Raw genomic sequence first — 21,454 nt, 5'->3', positions numbered from 1 at the left:
AATAGAGGATCTACCTTGTCTCTTCCAGTTCCCACCAACCAGGTCCCAACACCACTTCACGGTGTTTTAAGGGCCAATCCGTTCTTATCATCAGCCTAAAAAATCGTACGCGGAAATATGCTCCCAGACGTCTTGTAGATGCAAGATTGATTCCTTGAAGCGTTTAAAGGTACTCCTGTCAGAAACGTCATCACTTTCGTCACCCTTGGCCGCGGCTCAGTATTAACAGGTTGAGCCGAGCTGCGCGGCCTGCAGAGACTGCAACGCCTGGCGTCCGAGGTTTATTGGACTAAGATTTGCGGGTACGCATGCTCAAATTGTGTTACATAACTTTTATTACCCACCGATTCAAGTGTTTAAAGATGAGTATTTCAGAACGTTATCATTTTCGTCCGTCCGGAGGACCAATGACGAAAATTAACCACATAGAGAGGTAAGATTTGCAAGCGCGCATGTAACTACGTTACATGAACTGCGTCACTAGTAGATTCTGACTAAATGTTAAACATTTCCAGACAAACATGGCTTGGCGATGTTAATACACATTGTTTACCACTCGATATACAAGCAAAATTTTCATCCTCAAATTTTGATCATAAAAAATACTATAATATAATAATAAATATATAATAATAAATAATAAATAATAATATAATAATAAATAACTGCGTCACTAGTAGATTCTGACTAAATGTTAAACATTTCCAGACAAACATGGCTTGGCGATGTTAATACACATTGTTTACCACTCGATATACAAGCAAAATTTTCATCCTCAAATTTTGATCATACATATCGATCTGCAGTCTATCTTCGCCATGTCCTCAATGCCTGTAGAACGTAGATAGACATTTTAAAGTGCCTCTGAATTCCATCGGTTTAGAACGAGTCCACTAGGTATTTGCAAATTAAGGACACCGGTGATTTATTCCATGCGGTCGTTAAACGCTTGATTCATGCGGTTTATTGATCTTCACACGCGTTCGGGTGGGAGTTCAAATTGACTCGCCCCTGAAGTTTTCCCAGAATGGTTTCCGAACGGCGCGGCGCAGCTGCGCCTTTTTTTTGAACATCTGTAGAAAATTGAATAGTGGATCGTTTGGCATAAACAATTTAGATGTACGTTGTAATGTCACTGATCTATGGCAGGTCAAAGTCAGGCCATGGCCAGGCCAGCGAGGTCCGTTTCAAGGGAATCGTTCAATCTGATCCAACATTGGAGTGTTAGACGAGGCCATACATCTCTGAGATGCTTTCTTAGGCAAAACAAATATTCAATGAGCAAATTACGTTGACCTAAGGTCAGGCACAAAGGTCAGATCAAGGTCAAAACCAACCTGCATATTGCTATAGGGCTGGCTGTATGAGATAGTTTCTGGAGCTCATTTCGAATTTATTGATAGCGGGAACCACATCATACATCCTCCATGGACTTATTAAGGGTCATAATAGGCCATTGCCATAAAATAGCCTAGGTCAACGTGTTGTGTTTAGAAACACACTGTCTAGCGTAATCTTTTTTGTTTATTGAAATGCAAAACTCAGAGCAGTCTCGTATGATTGGTCACACGAGACTCGCATGCAGCTCGCATGCAGCTTGCAGACTCGCATGCAGCTCGCTCGTATTCTTATTAAATGCACTGACAAACACTTCAAATGCGCCAATTCAGGAGAACGTATCAGGAGGTGACACCATGGATCCTTGCACTAACATATAGGCGCTGCCAGGGGTGTAGTTTCCTATTCGGCTGGGTGGGGGGGGGGGGGGGTTCAAGCCCCCCATCCCCACCCCAGCTTGGGCTCCAGCCCCCCAACCTTGAGAAGAAAGTGGGCTGTGGCCCGGGGTGAAGCTTGTTTGCTGTCGTGATCTGGCGGTAGGCTGTGTCATTTCCACAGCCCAGCACCCCAAACCCATGTTACGAACGTACGCACCTAGAGGCTCCAAGCATAAATGTGTATGTAAATCATTATGTCATAGGGTCATTACGCTATGGGAATACACGGGTACCCGGAGGCCAGCGGATGAAAAGGCCTGATCAGCGTGCCCTTTCTCTCAAGATTACAAGTTTATTTCACAAGGTGAACGATGCAGCACAGCAAAAAGCGAGTGCTTTAAACACTGGGATAGCAGGCTCCAAGGGTTTCTGTCAGCTGGAGGTACCACCAGACGCCTGACACCACGAACCGATCACGACACAGACCAAGATCTCCATTGATCACCATCATGACATTACCAATCCGCTGGCGTGAGGCCTTACGCTGGGCTTGGGCGATGATTCGAGCCGGAGCGGGGTGGGGTGGTGAAGCGCTTGGTGACGACTGGTGCGGTGATGGTGGCGGCTGGGGACACACACACATGGCGCTGGTGGCGGGCTGAGCCCCATTACCACGTGACCACAGCCCATGTCATCAGCCTCATCCCCTCCAATGCTCCCGCGCGCCTACGCGTCCACCAAACGGGGCTAGGCAAACAAAGAGAGGCAGCCGACACCAGAAACGTAGACTTGGCCCGATGGACAGCTTCTTACTGGACGTCCCCTTGTCGGGCAGCAGTACCCGTTTCCGCAGCTGCGGCTGCCTTCCGGACAGCTGATCACGATCGATTGTGCATGGACGTCATTTGGTCGGGACACCATTCCAACAGGCAAGTGCTCAAGAGGGAGCGACTGGCTGGTCGGCAGGGTGTACAGCAACAGCAGCGGCAGGAGCGCCTGGAACGGCGGCATGTTCAGTCGTCGCTGAACTACATCACCCTCTCACCGGTCACGATCGAAACAAGTGCCCACCGATTGATTCGCGTTATGCTGATATTTCCTAGGAATCTTGATCGACATGCATTTCACACAAACCGTAAGCAGATGGGTTAGAATTACCTGAGACATGCTTGCTTAACCCCGTTTCGTCAGCTAGTATTGACATCTGGGTTTTTACGGAGCTTACTGTATAGTGGTGCTTTTCAACAACTTCTCGCTGTTTTAAAGACGTCAACCAATAGCCTTATTTACCACACAAACAGACCAATCCCTGTATGCATAATCACCTGACTGCTTGCCATGTTCATCATTCATTGAGATGAGACGCTGCTTACCAAATGCAGTGAGCATGGCGGGCGTTAGGTATAGTTTTGAATAAAGAGCTCACCGCACGAGCGAACTCATAAGGAAACGGGAGTTTCGCGAGTGAAATAAAGTGCATGAGTTCAGTGAGCTTTGTGGAGGAGTGCCTGTCCGACATCGCTGATCCATCGTCACTCACCGCCGCGGTGACTCGACACCGGCTGGAGGAGTGTCTGTCTGACATTACTGGTCCGTCGTCACTCACCGCCGCGGTGACTCGACACCGGCTGGAGGAGTGCCTGTCTGACATCGCTGGTCCGTCGTCACTCACCGTCGCGGTGACTCGACACCGGCTGGACGAGTGCCTGTCTGACATCGCTGATCCGTCGTCACTCACCGCTGTGGTGACTCGACACCGGCTGGAGGAGTGCCTGTCTGACATCGCTGATCCGTCGTCACTCACCGCCGCGGTGACTCGACACCGGCTGGAGGAATGTCTGTCTGACATCGCTGGTCCGTCGGGTACTCCGCCTTTCAACCGACGGCCGTGGCTGCACAAGTGCGACTGAGCCGCAGACCAGATGGCTGTTTGCCGTAACTCAACACCCGCCCCGCGGCGGTGCTTCCTGCAATCCTCCAGTATACAAAGTGTCAGATGGCGTAACCTATCAAAATAATCATGGTCTCATTAGTGTGATGTTAGCGTTTGCAGGCGACAGATGTCGCCGTCACTCCACTTCATTACGCCAGGACTCCACAGTCGCCGTCAGATTTCCCCATCAAATATGTTTGTTTTCATTTTAGCTCTGCTCTACGACGTAATATAAAACAAGGGCTCTTATGGATAAACAGGTACTAAAAACTTCATTTCTGGTAGAATACCCGGGAAAAGTGAGAAGTAGGTGTATTATTAGTCCATCCAGTGGATCAATCCATCTATCTCTTAATGTAGTTTGTTATTTTACGAGGAATGAGACTATTGTGACTGTCTCATCTATATGTGCAATGCTCCTCACAAACGCATCTCGCAGTAACTTACACCAAGGTGCTAATTGTTCAGCAAAATCAATCTAGTAGTAATCCCTAAGTTTGCCGCAAAATGTTGGCATTTTTATGTTGTCAGCAATGGCCTGTCGTTAACGGACGAACAAAGCTGAACAACGTGCTTTCCACTCTAATAAACATGACATCAAATCACATCGCACCACAGCTGCCCCATGTTTTCACCAGAGCTGATCACCTAAGCTGAGCGTGCGTTATTGATTTTATGCGCCGACTGATGTTGGTTACATTCGTCGCAAAGGCCGCGTCGTGATTGCAATCCTGCTTGACCATCCAGCAGCTGTGAGAAACACTGCTAAGTCAATCAAGCAGTTCCAGCACTTTATGCCCCTTTTGAACCAGGACGTGATTGACTGTTTTAAGGCAAGGACTGAACGCAGAAAGCTGCGCTCACCAGGTAAGTGAATCACTCTCAATTTTGAATCACAGTAAATGCAACACTGGTCGAGTGTGAACGCAACAGTTTTATCTGTCGCTCACCGGTCCAGAGAACTTCTATTCCCACATTGAATACACAAGCTCATGCGCAAGTGTGGGTATCACCAGACTCCATAAACATGCAGGCACAGACATGGGTGTATACACCACCGGGGAAAACCGAGGTCTGGCCCGGAGACGGAAGATCTGTTCGCGGCGCGGTGCGGCACGAGAGGCCCTCGCTTGCCAATCACCGGACGAAAGACAACGGGAAATCCGGCGATGTTACACCGACGGGACCACACCCTGAGAGGTCACCTGACACCCTCACAGGTCACCAGCGCCGATCTGCACGACAACAGTGGAGGCAGAGCAGCACTTTGAAACATATTTCAGCGATTCGAATGTGAGAGGTCGTTTGGTCTTATTCAGTGAGCTCGGTCATCATCATGAATGATACGAACCAACCTATCGCATTGTTGGTGACCATTCTGGGTTGGTAATGAAAAGTGGACTTTGTGGAGGAGTGCCTGTCTGGCATTGCTTTTCCGTCGTCACTCACCGCCGCGGCGACCGGACACCGGGTGGAGGAGTGCCTGTCTGACATCGCTGATCCGTCGTCACGCACCGACGCGGTGACTCGACTCCGGCTGGAGGAGTGCCTGTCTGCCATCGCTGATCCGTCGGGTGCTCCGCCTTTCAATCGACGGCCATGGCTGCACAAGTGCGACTGAACCGCAGACCAGATGGCTGTTTGCCATAACTCAACACCCGCCCCGCGGCGGTACTTGCGCCATCATAGACGGTGCTTGCGTCGTCACAGGTGCACTGCGTCATCATAGACGATGCCTGCGTCTTCATAGGTGCACCGCGTCATCATAGACGGTGCTTGCGTCGTCATAGGTGCACCGCGTCATCATAGGCGATGCCTGCGTCTTCATAGGTGCACCGCATCATCATAGACGGTGCTTGTGTCGTCATAGCTGCAGCCCTCGCCATCATAGACGATGCTTGAGTTTTCATAGCTGCAGCTCGCACCATCATAATCGACGCTTGAGTCGCCGGAGGTGCAGCCCGCGTCAACATCGATGACGCGGGCTAGTCTATCGTAAAGTAGATTACCATGAGCGTTTGCACGCTTGCTTTACTGCGTTTTTTAAGAGCGTAGAAATTTCAGTTAGCTCTCTTTTGCAGGTGGGTTAACGTCTCTTGCTGTTTTAATGGCCGCGACATGGCACAAACGTCAAAAACAGTCCCCGGTTAAGTGGTCTCCCTGGCTCACGCACATGAGACACGCGGCACGTGCGACATCACAGTCTACACCACCATAGGCGTAGGAACAGGAGGGCGAGGGAGGTCATGGTCCCCCACTTTTCAAGGTGGGGGGAGGGAGCAGCAGTGTTAACTGCACCCGCCCTCTACTTTTCAGATCAAGGTTGTGCTTAGCTTACTTTTGCACCACATTTAAATATACATGCCGATTTACCTAGTTCACCAGGCATGCTCCTGAAGATGCGTCATCTTTTTCTTTTGCTTATTGGCCTCCATTTAATGTCAGCCGCAGGACGATACCGCGCGGTTCATGGAGACCGCAACGCCGGGCGTATTCAGGCTGTTTTGATGATATGACTTGCGAGCGCGTATATTCAAATCCATACTACACAGTTTTTTTTTATCCGTAATCAATTCTGACTGAATCTTGAACATTTTAGGACGAACATGAATTAGGACGAACATTTTAGGACGACATGGAACAACAATCTGATCCGACATCGGAGTGTTAGACGAAGCCATACATCTCTGGAATGTTTTTTTATGCAACACAAGTATTGGATGAACAATTACGTTGACCTAAGTCCAGATACAAAGGTCAAAACAAGGTCAAAACCAGTTTGTATGTTGTTCTAGGGCCGGCTGTATGGGATAGTTTCTGGTGCTCATCGCGAATTCATTGATAGCAGGAACCGCAATATATGTCTTTCATGGATTTCTTAGATGTCAGAATAGGTAATTTACTTAAAATGACCTAGGTCAACTATTTTTTTAGGGACACACTGTCTAGCGTAATCTTTCTCGCTTACTCAAATGCAAAACTCAGAACAGTCTCGTATGATTGGTCATCATGACCATCAAAAGGTCAAACAAGGTCACTGACCTTAACTGAGCATGTTACTTTTGCTTGAAAATGGTCGTCCTGGTTCTGGGGTACCGAAGAAATCAGCCTGGAATTTGACATTGTTCGACCTAATTTGACCCAAAAGTCATAACCTAGGAGGCTCAAATTTTGACGTAGGGGGTTCACGTTCAGGTTAACACCCTGTGAATTTGGTGTCTCTAGCCTTCTTAATTCCCGGGATCTCAGGGGGGTCGAATTGACCCCCATCCGGGCGAAGGGTATCTATCTGGCCATTCGGGCGCGTGTTACAAATGTACACAGAACTGATTTCACGGTAGACTTAGAATGGATTTCGTGGTTTCATTTCAAAATTGATTTCTGTTTTCTGTTCTGGATAAAACGTAAAAATAACAAGGCAACGAAGAAAACCGTATGCTTTGTCAACAAGTAAACTGTATCCGAGGATATCTTTTTGTGAGGGGATCACCATAAAGAGGGCTTTTGTCAGCTCTATGTTCCTTTTAGCAAGGCTCTGCCTACCCGCTGCCTACACACAAAATAATTTCAAGTCATCTACGTTGAGTGACGGGAAATTAAAGATCCGTTGGGCAAACTCGTACTTAAGTAGGTCAGTCATTTGGAGGCAGCCGGACCAGGACAGCGGTCACCGACGGCGGACGGGAGTAGGGCTCAGGCAAAGAAGATATAACAGAAAGGCCTTCATTCTGTGGCTTGGTTTTCAAAGGAGAACCTTCAGTTCTATGGCTTTTGTCATATGTTTTTTTTGGCAGTTGCAAGCTTCCGAATTTGTTTCCGCCTAAAATGCCGCGGCAAGTTTTATCTCTTGAAAAGCAGCCAGCGAAATGAGGGCGCATACAAAATCTGTAGTACTGTGGGCGATCGGCTCACTTTTAAAATTATCACCAGCATATGCCCAGGCTATATTTTGGCATCTACCCGGCGGAGACAGATGCCTCCTAAATGACCCAAAATGCCTACCGCTCGTGGAATTTCGGCTCCCCAGGACAGACAACGTTGAAATGAACGAGTAATCTTGGGAAGATGGACAGCATTATTTCCCGGATGACATAGATGACTCGGATAGGCAAGAGTGTGCACCTGTGAGAAACAACTCTAGGTGCTCAGCACCCAGGACGTGGAGCGACTCGGAAGTGGTATGCCTTGATGAGGAGTGTAAATGTCAGTAGCCTGGGCAAATTATCAGCTCATACGTGCCATGTATCATGGCGCATGCGTGCTGGAAAATGGATTCTGTGATCTTCGAGGGATTACACGTTTACACAATATCTTCGCGCCCGGGGGACCGAACGTCTCAAGAGCGGAATGTTACGATAGACAGTCTAGCGGGCAACCACGCGGTATAATCTTTGATTTTGCACGTTTCACGTGTTGCGCTAACACGAGCTGGCAAGACGGAGTTTGCTGTTTACGACCATATGTCCGTTTCGCACCCCATTTCGCCACGAAAGGCACGAAGCGATTCGGAAGTCTCATGCGTCAAAAGCCAATGGAGCTGGCTGTTGGGTGGAAGCACGTTTTCGGTCACGGGCGTCATGCGTCGCGCTCACGCGAGCTGGCAAGATGGCCTTTGCTCTTCTCGACGGGTTTACACTTTTTGTGTCACATGTCGGCACCCAGGGCACGGACGAACTCGGGAGTGGCGTGCATTGATAGGGAACCGAACAATCACGTGGTGTACATAGGCGTAGGAACGTTTCAAAAAGTGGGAGACCAAGCCCAGGGCGTACTTCAGGAACTTTTCTGAAAATCAATCCCGATGGCCAGGGAGGAGGGGGGTGGGGTGGGGTAGGGGTGGGGGAAGAAGAGATGGAGGTCACCGCTCTTTATTCAAATGTAATGACTGTTATTCTAGATATGTATCTAGAGTTGTTTTTCACAGGTGCACACCCTATCTGACTCATCTATGTCATCCGGGAAATAATGTTATCCAGCTTTCCAAGATGATTCGTACATTTCAACGTTGTCTTTCCTGGGGAGCCGAAATTCCACGAGCGGTAGGCATTTTGGGTCATTGAGGAGGCATCTGTCTCCGCCGGGTAGGTGCCACAATATGGCCTGAGCATAGGCTGGTAAGAATTTTGAAAGTGAGTCGATGGCCCACAGTATTACAGATTTTGCATGCACCCGCATTTGGCTGGCTGCTTTTCAAGAGATAAGACTTGTCGCGACATTTTAGGCGGAAACAAATTTGGAAGTTTGCAACTGCCAACAAAACATATGACAAAAGCCATAGAACTGGAGATTGTCCTTTGAGAACCAAGCCACAGAATGAAGGCCTTTCTGCTATATTTTCTTTGCCTGAGCCCTACTCCCGTCCGCCGTCGGTGACCACTGTCTTGGTCCGGCTGCCTCCAAATGACTAACCTACTTAAGTACGAGTTTGCCCTACGGACCTTTAATTTCCCGTCATTAACCGTAGATGACTTCAAATGATTTTGTGTGTAGGCAGCGGGTAGGCAGAGCCTTGCAAAAGTAACACATGGTTAACAATAGCCCTCTTTATGGTGATCCCCCCCCCAAAAAAAAATGTCCCGGATATGGTTTACTTGTTGACAAGGCATACAGTTGTCTTCGTTGCATCGCTATTTTTACGTTTTATACAGAACAGAAACCAGAAATCAATTCTGAAATGAAGCCGAGAAATCTCTTCTAAATCTACCGTGAAATCAATTCTGTGTACATTTGTAACACGCGCCCGGGTGGCCGGCTAGATAACCTTGGCTCAGGCGGGGGTCAATTTGACCCCGCTGAGATCTCGGGAACTAAGAGGGCTAGATACACCAAATTCACAGTGTGTTAACCTGCACGTGAACTCACTTAGGTCAAAGTTTGAGTCTCCTAGGTTATGACTTTTGGGTCAAATAAGGTCGAACAATGTCAAATTCCTGGTTGGGCACTTAAGTACCCCCAGAACCTAGACGACTATTTTTAAGCAAATGGTCGCATGATCAGTTAAGGCCAGTGACCTTGTTTGAATTTTTGAAGGTCATGGTGACCAATCATACGAGACTGCTCTAAGTTTTGCATTTGAATAGACAGGAAAGATTACGCTAGACGGTATGTTTCTAAAAACAAAATTTTGACCTAGGTCATTTTAAGTAAATGACCTATTCTGACTTCTAAGAAGTCCATGAAATATGTATAATGCGGTTCCTGCTATCAATGAATTCGCGATGAGCACCAGAAGCTATCCCATTCAGCCAGCCCTAGAGCAACATCCAAATTGGTTTTGACCTTGATCTGACCTTTTTACCTGACCAAAGGTCAACGTAATTTGCTCATCCAATATTTGTGCTGCCTAAGAAAGCATTTCAGAGATGTATGGCTTCGTCTAATATTCCAATGTCGGATCAGATTGAACGATTCCCTAGAAGTTGACTTCGCTGAAACGATGGCCTGAATTTCACCTGCCATAGGTCAGTGGCCTTATAAAATACATCTAAATTTTTGAAACCAAGCGATCTGCTATTCAGTTTTCTACAGCTATGCACAAAATGGCGCGGCTGCGCCGCACCGTTCGGAAACCATTCTGGAAAAACTTCATAGGCGAGTCAATTTGACCCCCACCCGGACGCGTGTGAAGACCAACAAACTGCAAAAATCAGGCGTTTGAAGACCGCATGAAATAAATCACTGATGTCCTTAATTTGCAATGGCCTAGTGGACTCTTTCATAGCCGATAGAATTCAGAAGCATTTTAAAAATGTCTTATATGCGTTCTACAGACATTGAGGACATCTCGAAGGTAGATTGTTGATCGATACGTTTGATCAGAATTTGAGGGTGAAAGTTTTGATTGTAGATTCAGTGGTCAGCAATGTGTATTAACATGGCCAAACCCTGTTTGGCTGGAAATGTTAAACATTTAGCCAAAATCAATTACTGAAGCAATTTATGCAACGTGCTTTTCAACCTGCGCGCTCGCAAATCTCACCTAGGTGGTTAATTTTTGTCATGGTCCACCGGCGGACGAAAATGATAACGGCTCTGAAATAATCATCTTTAAACACTTGAATCGGTTGGCCCTAAAAGTTATGCGACACACTTTTGAGCATGAGTATTCGCAAATCTAAGTTTACAAAAAACTCGACGCGAGGCGTTGCAGTCCCTGTAGGCCGCGCGGCGTCGGTTCAAAATGTAATATTGAGCCGCGGCCAACGGGTGGACGAAAGTGATGACGCTTCTGAAAGAAGTATCTCTAAACGCTTCAGAGAATCAAATCTTACATCTGCAAGGCGGTCTGGGAGCATATTTCACGTGTGCGATTTTTAGGCTGATGATAAAAACGGATTGGCCCTTAAAACACCGCGAAGTGATGCTGGAAGCTGGTGGTGGAACTTGAAGAGAAAAGGTAGATTCTCTCTTTTCGTGTTTTTCTTACTATTTATCTGTCCAGAAGACAGATTAACACGGCGCCCACCGTCTGGTGGCACTTGCAGTGGCCGACGCCGTTCGGTTTTACGGAAGCTGCAACCCAGACCGCCGCTGTCCTTGCTCTCGAGGTTGCGGGCGGGCATGTTCAAACCTTTTGATGCACTTTTCACTAATCCATCCTGAAAAATGAACGTTCTTAAGCAAACATGGGGTAGCCTTACTCGTTTTCTTTAAATTCATTTCGATTTACTCTATTCAACAATAATGAGGTCTCCTCTCTACTCAACAGTGATGAGACCCCTTAGCCCCTTCCGGGCAAGGGGCCTCTTGAGTAGAACACCAAGGGCACATTACCGGTTCCGGTCAAGAGCTGAAGGGCCATGCTGTCTCATGTGCGCGAGCCAGGGAGATCATCTAACCGGAAACCGTTTTTGACGTTTGCGCCAGGTCGCGGCGCTTAGCGCAGCATGAGACGTAAACCCACCTGCAAAAGAGAGCTAATGGAATTTTTTACGCTTTCAAAAAAATGCAGTAAAGCAAGCGTGCAAACGCTTGTGGTAGTCTGTTTTACGATAAACTAGTTCGCGTCATCTATGATGGCGCAGGCTGCACCTCTGACGACACAAGCATCATCTATGATGGCGCGGGCTGCAGCTATGACCACACAAGCATCGTCTATGATGACGCGGGCTGTAGCCATGACGGCGAAAGCATCGCTCAGGATGACGCGGTGCACCTATGACGACGCAAACATCATCTATGATGGCGCGGACAGCGGCTATGACCCCACAAGCATCGTCTATGATGGCGCGGGCAGCGGCTATGACCACACAAGCCTCGTCTATTATGGCGCGGGCAGCGGCTATGACGACACAAGCATCGTCTATGATGGCGAGGGCTGCAGCTAAGACGACACAAGCATCGTCTATGATGACGCGATTCACCTATGACGGCGACAGCATCGTCTATGATGACGCAGTGCACCTATGACGACGCAAACATCGTTTATGATGGCGCAAATACCGCCGCGGGGCGGGTGTTGAGTTCTAGCAAACAAACATCTGGTCTGCGGTTCAGTCGCACTTGTGCAGCCACGGCTGTCGATTGGAAGACGGAGTACTCGACGGATCAGCGATGGCAGACAGGCACTCCTCCAGCCGGAGTCGAGTCACCGCGGCGGTGAGTGACGACGGATCAGCGATGTCAGACAGGCACTCCTCCAGCCGGTGTCGGGTCACCGCGGCGGTGAGTGACAACGGATCAGCGATGTCAGACAGGCACTCCTCCAGCCGGTGTCGGGTCACCGCGGCGGTGAGTGACAACGGATCAGCGATGTCAGACAGGAACTCCTCCAGCCAGTGTTGAGTCATCGCGGTGGAGACTGACGGCGGATCATCGATGTCAGACAGACACTCCTCCAGCTGGAGTCGAGTGACCGCGACGAAAAATGAGGACGGGTCAGCGATGTTGGACAGGCACTCGTCCACGAAGCTCACTGAACTCATGCACTTTATTTCACTCGCGGAACTCGCGTTTCCTTATGAGCTTGCTCGTGTGGCGACTTTTTCATTCAAAACTATGGCTTACGCCCGCCATGCTCACTGCATTTGGTAAGCAGTGCTTCATCTCAATGAATGATGAACGTGGCAAGCAGTCAGGTGATTATGCATACAGGGATTGGTCTGGTTGTGTGGTAAATAAGGCTATTGGCTGACGTCTTTAAAACAGCGAGAAGTTGTTAAGAATACTAATATACAGCAAGCTCCGTAAAAACCCAGATATCAATATAACTGACTGAAGGTGGTTGATCAAGTACATCTGTGGTCATTCTAACCCACCTGCTTACGGTTTGTGAGATGCATGTCGATCAGGTTCCTAGGAAACATCAGCATAACGCGAATCAATCGGTGGGCACTTGTTTCGATCGTGACCAGTGGGAGGCTGATGTAGTTCAACGACGACTGAACATGCCGCCGTTCCAGACTCTCCTGCTGCTGCTGTTGCTGTACACCATGCCGACGTGCCAGTCGCTCCCTCTGGAGCTGAGGCCTGCCCCCCCACGAGATGACTTCCAAGCACGATCGATCGTGATCAGTTGTCCGGAAGGCAGCCGCAGCTGCGGAAACGGGCACTGCTGCCCGACAAGGCGACGTCCAGTAAGAAGCTGTCCGCCGGGCGAAATCTACGCGTCTGGTGACGGCTGCGTCTCTTTGTTTGTCTAGCCCCGTTTGCTGGACGCGTAGGCGCGCGGAGCATCAGAGGAGGTAAGGCTCATGGCGCGGCCTGTGGTCACGTGGTAATGGGGCTCAGCGCGTCACCAGCGCCATGTGTGTGTGTCCCCCGCCGCCACCGTCACCGCACCAGTCGTCACCAAGCGCTTCACCACCCCACCCCGCTCCGGCTCGAAGCATCGCCCAAGCCCAGTGTAAGGCCTCACGCCAGCGGATTGGCTGTGCCATGATGGTGATCAATGGAGATCTTGGTCTGTGTCGTGATCGGTTCGTGGTGTTAGGCGGCTGGTGGTACCTCCAGCTGACAGAAAACCTTGGAGCCTGCTATCCCAGTGTGTAAAGCACTCGCTCTTTGCTGCGCTGCATCGTTCACTTAGTGAAATAAACTTGTGTTTGAGAGAGATGGGATGCTGCTCCAGGCCTTTTCACCCGCTGGCCTTCGGGTACCCGCGTATTCCCATAGTGTAATGACCCTGTGACATAATGAATTACCCTCACATTTATGCTTGCAGCCTCTAGGTACTTACCTTCGTAACATGGGTTTGGGGTGCCGAGCCGTGAAAATGACACAGCCTACCGCCACAACACGACAGCAAACAAGCTTCACCCTGGATTCAGCCCACTTTCTTCTCAAAGTTGGGGGGCTGGAGTTTAAGCTGGGGTGGGGGCTTGACCCCCCCCCCCCCCACCCAACCGAATAGGAAACTACACCCCTGGCAACACCCGTATGTTAGCGCAGGGATCCATGGTGTCACCTCCTGTTATGTTCGCCTGAATTGGCGCATTTGAAGTGTTTGGCAGTGCATTTAATAAGAATGCTGCATGCGAGCTCTGGGCGAGGTCTGACCAGCGAGGGCTTGTGGGTTGATGCCGGTGGTGTCCACCTTTGGGCAACCACCAGTGATGAGAGCAATGATAGGAGCAGTGATGGGAGCGCACTGCACGTGGCTCTCGAGTGATGCAGAGTGTAGTCCCAACACAGACTAAGTGCAGTATCAACACGAACCGAGTGCAGTCCCAAGACGGGCCGAGTGCAGCCTTAACACGAACCGAGTGCAGTATCAACGCAGGCCGAGTGCAGTCCCAACACAGGCCGAGCGCAGCATCAACACAGACCGAGCGTAGTCGCAATACAGACTGAGTGCAGTCCCAACACAGACCGAGTGCAGCATCAACACAGACCGAGCGTAGTCCCAATACAGACCAAGTGCAGCCTCAACACGAACCGAGTGCAGTCTAAACACAGACCGAGTGTAGTCCCAACACAGACCGAGTGCAGTCCCAACACAGACCGGGTGTAGTCCCAACACAGACCGAGTGTAGTCCCAACACAGACCGAATGCAGTCCCAACACGGACCGAATGCGCGCCTCAGGCAACTTCTAGATGAAGGCGCGTCAAACAAGTGGTTGGGTCTCGACCCAGGGGCTCCGTCTTTGCCGCCGGCTGCGGTGCCGCAGGACTCTTTCAAGACCTCGGCCGGCGGCTGGCAACCAGCTAGCCCATTTACTGCATTATCAGCGGCTGGCGGCCGGCGTCGGGCTTCTCCGGTGCATGGCTCTGCGGTCCCACCGCAGACCCCATGGGCTGATGGTGGCAAAGCACGCGCTGGTTTTTGCATGCCTTTGTGGCATGCTTGTGGCGGAGGTGAGAGCGAACGGCTGTGCACCCAGGCTGATCTCAATTACTATGCGGCCGTTTCTCGGAACGGTGACGCTCCGTGGAACTGAGAAGCAGGCCTTGAAAGCTGCCGTCCGCTCCAGAGAGTGGCCTCTGGTGTGCCGCTGCCTTCCGGCCAGACCCACGGATCGGTGGCACGGGTCGAGGCGCGCCGAAGTGTCACTCAGCCTGGCTCAGCGGCTACATGCTGCAGCGCTCACAGTCGTCGCTTTGCCTGGCTCCGCGGCTGTATGCTGCAGTGCTCGCCGCGGCGCGGCCGCCGCAGGTCGACGAGCCGGCGTCGCTGCGGAACGGCTTACGGTGCGCTCCGCGGCACAGGAGCCGCTGGTTGGCGTCAGAGGTGGACCTCTTGGCTCCGCGGCACAGACCTCCGCTACACAGAAGACCTCCGCGGCACAGAAGCCGCTGATGTGAGGTCAGAGGTGGACCTCCTGGCGCTCTCCGCGGCACAGAAGCCACTGATGTGAGGTCAGAGATGGACCTCCTGGCGCTCTCCGCGGCACAGAAGCCACTGATGTGAGGTCAAAGGTGGACCTCCTGGCGTGCTCCGTGACACAGGAACCGCTGATGTGAGGTCAGAGGTGGACCTCCTGGCGCTCTCCACAGACACACAACACAGACCGACCACAACACAGACCACAACACAGACCGAGTGCAGTCCCAACACGGAGTAAATGCAGTCCCAACACAGACCTAGCGTAGTCCCAACGCAGACCGAGTGTAGTCCTAACACGGACCATCGACATCCAGGCTATGACGGATTGTTCGCGTACATTGGTCGTCTCGCAGAGGGACAAGTGCAGCAGGTTGACCCGCCGCCGGCCGGTCGTACGGACCGGTGAGGATGGCGCATCTCCCAAACTTTTCCCGCCTTGACTACTTTTGCCCGTGCGTACCCTTTAGTGCAAGATAGCAGGCACCATCGACAGACACATTATACCTTCCTTAATAAAAATCGATGCGAGCGCTGTAATATTCGGTACATTCGTAATGAATGCATCATAACGATCATCATGATGGTAACCAGGGAGCTAGAATCGCTTTTGAACTAGGGTGGGAGTGAAAAATTCTGTCGCAAAAAGACCGTGCGGGAGTGAAAAAATAAATTCACAAAACATGGAACTTTTAACTTTGTACTTTTAACAGTACTTTTAACACAGAACAAAGCAAAGGAATTCAATGACAAAATAACAACAGAAAATTCAGCGGGCATAAAACACTCACACAAAAAACCTTGGATTCCCACACATCAGCCCATCACCAAGTCAAACACAATAGACATACCTCTGGCTTCTGTTAAGATGGGGTCAGGGAAAACAAACATTTTGTCACTGTTTCTTACAAAATACCAATGCTTATTTCCGTGAAAGTAGCCTAACTATGCCTAACCTAAAGAGGCCTTACTTCATCTCACCCCGTCTAAACTGCATCACAGCAGCAGTTGTGAGTTACCGATTCTTGCACAATTCCTATTGCCACTTGTCATGCACTTAACAAACTTAACCTAACTTAGCGTAGCCCATATGTTGAACATCATCTCAACTCACCTATCTGTTGACAGCAGCACTTGTAATAAAAATATGATAAGGCTTATTTTTGGCTGGTTTCAACTTGTATTTTTATTCATTTCATTTGTGTATGCTTATTGACATCAGAAAAAGGTGACAACGCACAAATCAACACGTTTTAAATCACTTTGAACAACTTATTTTGATTGCCATGGTTAACATATGTCAAGGGTAATAATGGGTACGTTCCACAAAATAATCTCCCTTCTCAAAAAGTAACATAACTTTTAGATGACCATGCCAGTATTGCTGCTTGCCTTTTCAGCTGCAGCAAAGACGTCTATTTAGGCTTGTTTATTCATATTTCATGACAAAGTTTGAGATGCTGCCCTCACATTTTAAATGGGATGGTCTATTCGTTACATACTAACATTTAACTCATATTATAATTGCTATGCAGCTTAGAGCATCCCTGTGTTCAAAATATGGTGCATTTATGCAGTACAGTCATTGGCCAGTCAGCAAACCATGACAATTATAGAAACATCTGGTTAAAACAGCCATGAGGGACCACTTCAAGAAATTTGGGGTAAATCATCTAGAATATGGAACAAAATAAACCCATTGGATGCCTTGTGACATCATAATTTGCCTCATGACAAAACTCGATGGACTAAGACAGAAAATGGCTAACTCTGATTATCAATCATGTGTGGAAAGCAAGTAGGATAGGCAATTACTTGGTCCACAGGAGACTTACCAGCTTCTTCCTGCTCCCCCAAAACAAAAAGTCAGTACCATTTGCATGGTCTGCTGGCAGACAGAGCCATCCCACTCACCCCCCCCCCCCCCAATATAAATATCAATTCTACCCATCAACCTACGAGATTAAAATGCGAAACAAGTGAGAGGTGCGCATGATAAACAACTCCAGAGGGCACAATTTCGCCATCGAACACTTCTGTATTAGCTGCGTCAGGTCTGTCTCAAGGCTCTATATGACAGCATTGGGATAGCCTTGTCAGGCAGCCTGGTGAGTTAGACACCCGAAAGGCTTAGATTTATCATTAGTGAGCACCGCCATAAACCAAGAAAACGGTTAACCGAAGGTTTAACAGGGCAAAAATGGCGGTAAAAATAAGTTCCGTGCTCCAAATTGGCTCCTTTATTCCCTGTGAATTGTTCACTCTAGGGTGCATATCAAACATGTTTGGGCGGATGGCGAATGAATTCAATTTATGTATGTGTTCAACGTTTTAAGCAACAGATGGTACCTCTAAAGGTAATCAAAAAGGAAGAAAGAATAAAGTGGCATCACACTCATATGATACATTGAAAAACAAAAGTAGGTAGTTAAATATAAAAACTGCTACTTTTCCGACACAATTTTGTAATAGGCTGAGTTGACTTAAAATATGTTAAGATAGGTGTTGAAATGGTGATATTCATCTTGAAAATTTAATTAAGAAGACATTTCTTGATTTTTTTGCTCCTGCATTTCGGGAGTGATCCAATTTAGTGGACAAGTTTCCTCGGGAAAAAAGAAATACGTGGAGTAATATTCTCTACCAGGCCTTGCTGGTGTTTGCACCAGGTTCTGCTTTCGTGGTGTGGTGGCGAGACAAAAAAATAAATAGGGGATACGTGAAAACCTTGCATTTAGCACACAGCTGCCGATTGTGATGCTCTGTGTTAACAAACCAAACTTAATGCGTGCAAGCGACTGGAGTCGCTGGGGTTCTTGGGCTTGGAGGTACCTGTCGCCCTTGCTCTGTGCATACATAGACATAATTCAGATGTGGGTGGGGCAGGACATAGCCATAGGTGTTCAGGTTCTGTGGAGCCTCGTTTATGTTTGGTGGTTTGAAGTGAGCTCGGTTTTGGATGACGTCAGAAAACCTCAGAAAAGGAAATAGGGGTTTGGCATGTGCTATCAGACAAGGTCAGGCGGGAGTGAAAAATTAACATGAAATATGGGGGAGAGGAGTGAAAAATTAACATGAAATATGGGGAAAAGGAGTGAAAAATTTCTCCTCATAGGGTGTTGCTTTACACCCAAAGTCGGTAATTCTAGGACACTGGTTGGTAACAGCCACAGCCCGTGGTGCGCTGTGATCAAACGGTGTAATTTTAAATGCACGTACGCAGACGAAAAAACGTGTCAGATGATAGTATATCAACAAAACACTTTGAACTAAGTAATCATCAATTCGCAGCGCAAGATATTTGCAGGCTCAAAAACTATCTCACATGTTATCTACAGGCAGGTAACTGGCCCCTGTTGTCAGTCATTTAGTGCCTCATTATGGGAGAAGGGCTTCGGAGAGAGCGAAAGTGGGGTGGTCCATCAACAACTTGGGAATCTAAGTGCAATTCTATTTATGCTATTCGAAATCACCACGGAATTTTGGCCGATTCGACTGTCATCTGCGTACGTGCTTTCAAAATGACACCGTTTGATCACAGCGCACCACAGGCTGTGGCTGCTACCACCATGATGATCGTTATCATGCATTCATTACGAATGCACCGAATATTACAGCGCTCGTATCGAGTTTTGTTAAGGAAGGTATAATGTGCCTGTCGATGGTGCCTGCTATCTTGTACTAAAGGGTACGCACGGGCAAAAGTAGTCAAGGCGGGAAAAGTTTGGGAGATGCGCCATCCTCACCGGTCCGTACGACCGGCCGGCGGCGGGTCGACCCGTTGCGCTCGTCCCTTTGTGAGACGACCGAGGTACGCGAACATTCCGTCATGGCCTGGATGTCGACGTAAACACGTCTGACGTCCAGTCGATCATATGTGGCATGGAGTGTGCGCTATCTGCGTCGGCAGCGAAATACCATCCTGGACCATCGCAAGTTCTTCCGCCGGTAGCTGCAAGACGGTGAGACGTTTGAGGACTATCTCGTGGCTTTATACGAAACCGCCCAGCGTTGTGACTTCCGTCAGCATTGCACCGACTCGCAGTTCCTTGGCCGCATTGTCACCGGGATCCAGGACAAGAGCACGCTGCGGGCGCACCTGAGCGAAAGCGACCTCACCCTGCAGCCGGACGTGTCGACCGTCAACATCTGTCGTGCACAGGAAAACGTCCGACAGAACTCTGCCGCCATGTTCAGCGAGCGCGTCCCCCGCGTCCGCCTACCGTCGGAACAGGACCGCTAGCGGCCGTCGATCCGGCCCGGGCCGCTCAGGCCCCCATCGTCGAGCCCGTCCCAGACGCCGGACAGGTGCGCCGCCTGCGGTCGACGCCCTCACGGCGACGGACAGGCACGTCCCGCACGGTCGGCCACCGGTGCGGTCGTCGCGGCAACTTCCAGGGCATGTGTCGCCAGCGTGGCGCCGTGGCGTGCGGACGCCACCGTTCACGACCCTGCGACCGAAGCTTGAACTAGCCCCGCGCGGACCTGGCCGACGTCCGCGTTTGTGGCCCGTCGTCTCGACGCGCTCCTCAGGTCCGCATTTCAGTGATGCATCGAGATGGGGCCGGTTCAGCCCTCTGGACGCCTGATACCGGCACGGAGGCGTCGTACCTGAGCGTTGTTCAGGCTGAAGTCCTGCACATCGACGTCGACCATCTGTGTCCGCCCGTGAACAAACTGTACGCAGCCGGTGGACACGAGCTCCAGTGCTGCGGAACGATCACATGCGGCCTGACCTTGGGCTTGATCACAGCTGGCGTGACTGTATCTGTCGTGCAGGGTCTTGACAGCGCTCTGATCTCATTGCATGACTTCATCGCCCTCGGCATTCTGTCACCGGACTTCCCTGCCCAGAGCGCGACTGCCGCCTCGCGGGCCGGCCGCGCGTGCTGACCGCTGTGGTCGAGACCGCTGTGGTCAAGCGTCCATGCAGCCACCCGCCTGCGTGCTGAGGTTCATGTGTCCATTCAGGATCCGTCGACTTGGTTGTGGGACAGACGAGGCACGATCGGGGGCGTAGGCCATTCGCGTGCCTTCCTGGTGAAGCTCCCCAGTGGCAGCCCCTATTGGCGCCACCGCCGCTTCCCGCGCCCGTTCCGGCCGCTGGTGCCTGCGTGTCCCACGCCGGCTGCCCAGCCGCCGCGACCTTCCGCGTCGATCCCTCCAATCACTCCTCCCTGCCCGCCACGCAGGGTCACGTTCGCGGATGGGCTGGCTGACCCCATCTCCTCCTCCATCGTCACGTCCCCTGGCCCTCCGCGGCAGCTGAAGACACCCGCACCGACCCGCCCGTCTCCAGCTCGACCCCAGTCTCCCGTCTTACACGCAGTGTGCTTTCGCCCTGTTCGCCGCCTATGCCTCCTCGCGCGACGCCCGTGACGTCCATTTGAGCCGATGCCCCGGCTGCTGTTGTCATGCCCTCGGCTCGAGGGAAGTGGGCCAGTGGAAAGTTTGGCTGCGCATAGCGAGTGTGAGGCAGCCGCACACGACAAAAGTTTGTTCGGCGAAAACTTGGGGAGGTGGTTTGTGACGTATGGCCTATCTCGGACGGTGGCGCCAGGAGCTAGGGTAATCTGACGCCGGGCTGATATGAGGCCGCCGAGGAAAGATTGACGGTGCGACCCGAAGCGCTGAGACGCCCGAAGGCGTCTTCACGCGTCTGGCAGCCTTGTCCGAAGCGTCGAGGAGTGTAGAGACTCCCGTTCACATGTGCCCGTCTCCGCGATGTGGTTCCTTGACTCAGCAGTGGCGACCGCAACGGCCATGACCGTGCCGAGGTCTGGTCTTACAAGCGGCCTGCACACCGGCGGCGCACACGTCACTTACGGGCGACTGACTGGAGAGCAGGTGCTCCACAAATGACGAGTTGCCCATGTTTTGGGCGACACGAAACGGCTTGAACACAGATGCCTGGGGCGACATCACAGTGCAATGGGCCAGAGCTGCTTGACAGCTTTGTAACCTTAAATTGCTAGTCCAATGTCTGAAAGCATGAACATTCCTGAATGGTTTATATTTGAGGAGTGCGTAAGTAAAACTCATCG

The 21,454-nt window shown here is 50.3% G+C and overlaps 1 long non-coding RNA gene across 1 annotated transcript; it reads right to left on the bottom strand.

The window, feature by feature from the left end:
• Positions 1 to 2,439: 2,439 nt before the first annotated feature.
• On the bottom strand, positions 2,440 to 5,251 carry LOC119105767 (uncharacterized). Its single transcript, XR_005095065.1, has 3 exons — positions 5,164 to 5,251; positions 3,520 to 3,682; positions 2,440 to 2,711 (listed from the first exon to the last, which is right to left on the bottom strand). It is a non-coding gene; the product is annotated as an uncharacterized LOC119105767 (long non-coding RNA).
• Between the last annotated feature and the right edge of the window lie 16,203 nt (positions 5,252 to 21,454).

The sequence above is a fragment of the Pollicipes pollicipes genome, unplaced genomic scaffold, assembly GCF_011947565.3.
Source record: "Pollicipes pollicipes isolate AB1234 unplaced genomic scaffold, Ppol_2.1 Scaffold_6138;HRSCAF=7277_pilon_pilon_pilon, whole genome shotgun sequence".
NCBI lineage: Eukaryota > Metazoa > Arthropoda > Thecostraca > Pollicipedomorpha > Pollicipedidae > Pollicipes > Pollicipes pollicipes.
The sequence above is the reverse complement of the archived record's forward strand: the minus strand, read 5'-3'. Positions and strand labels throughout refer to the sequence as shown.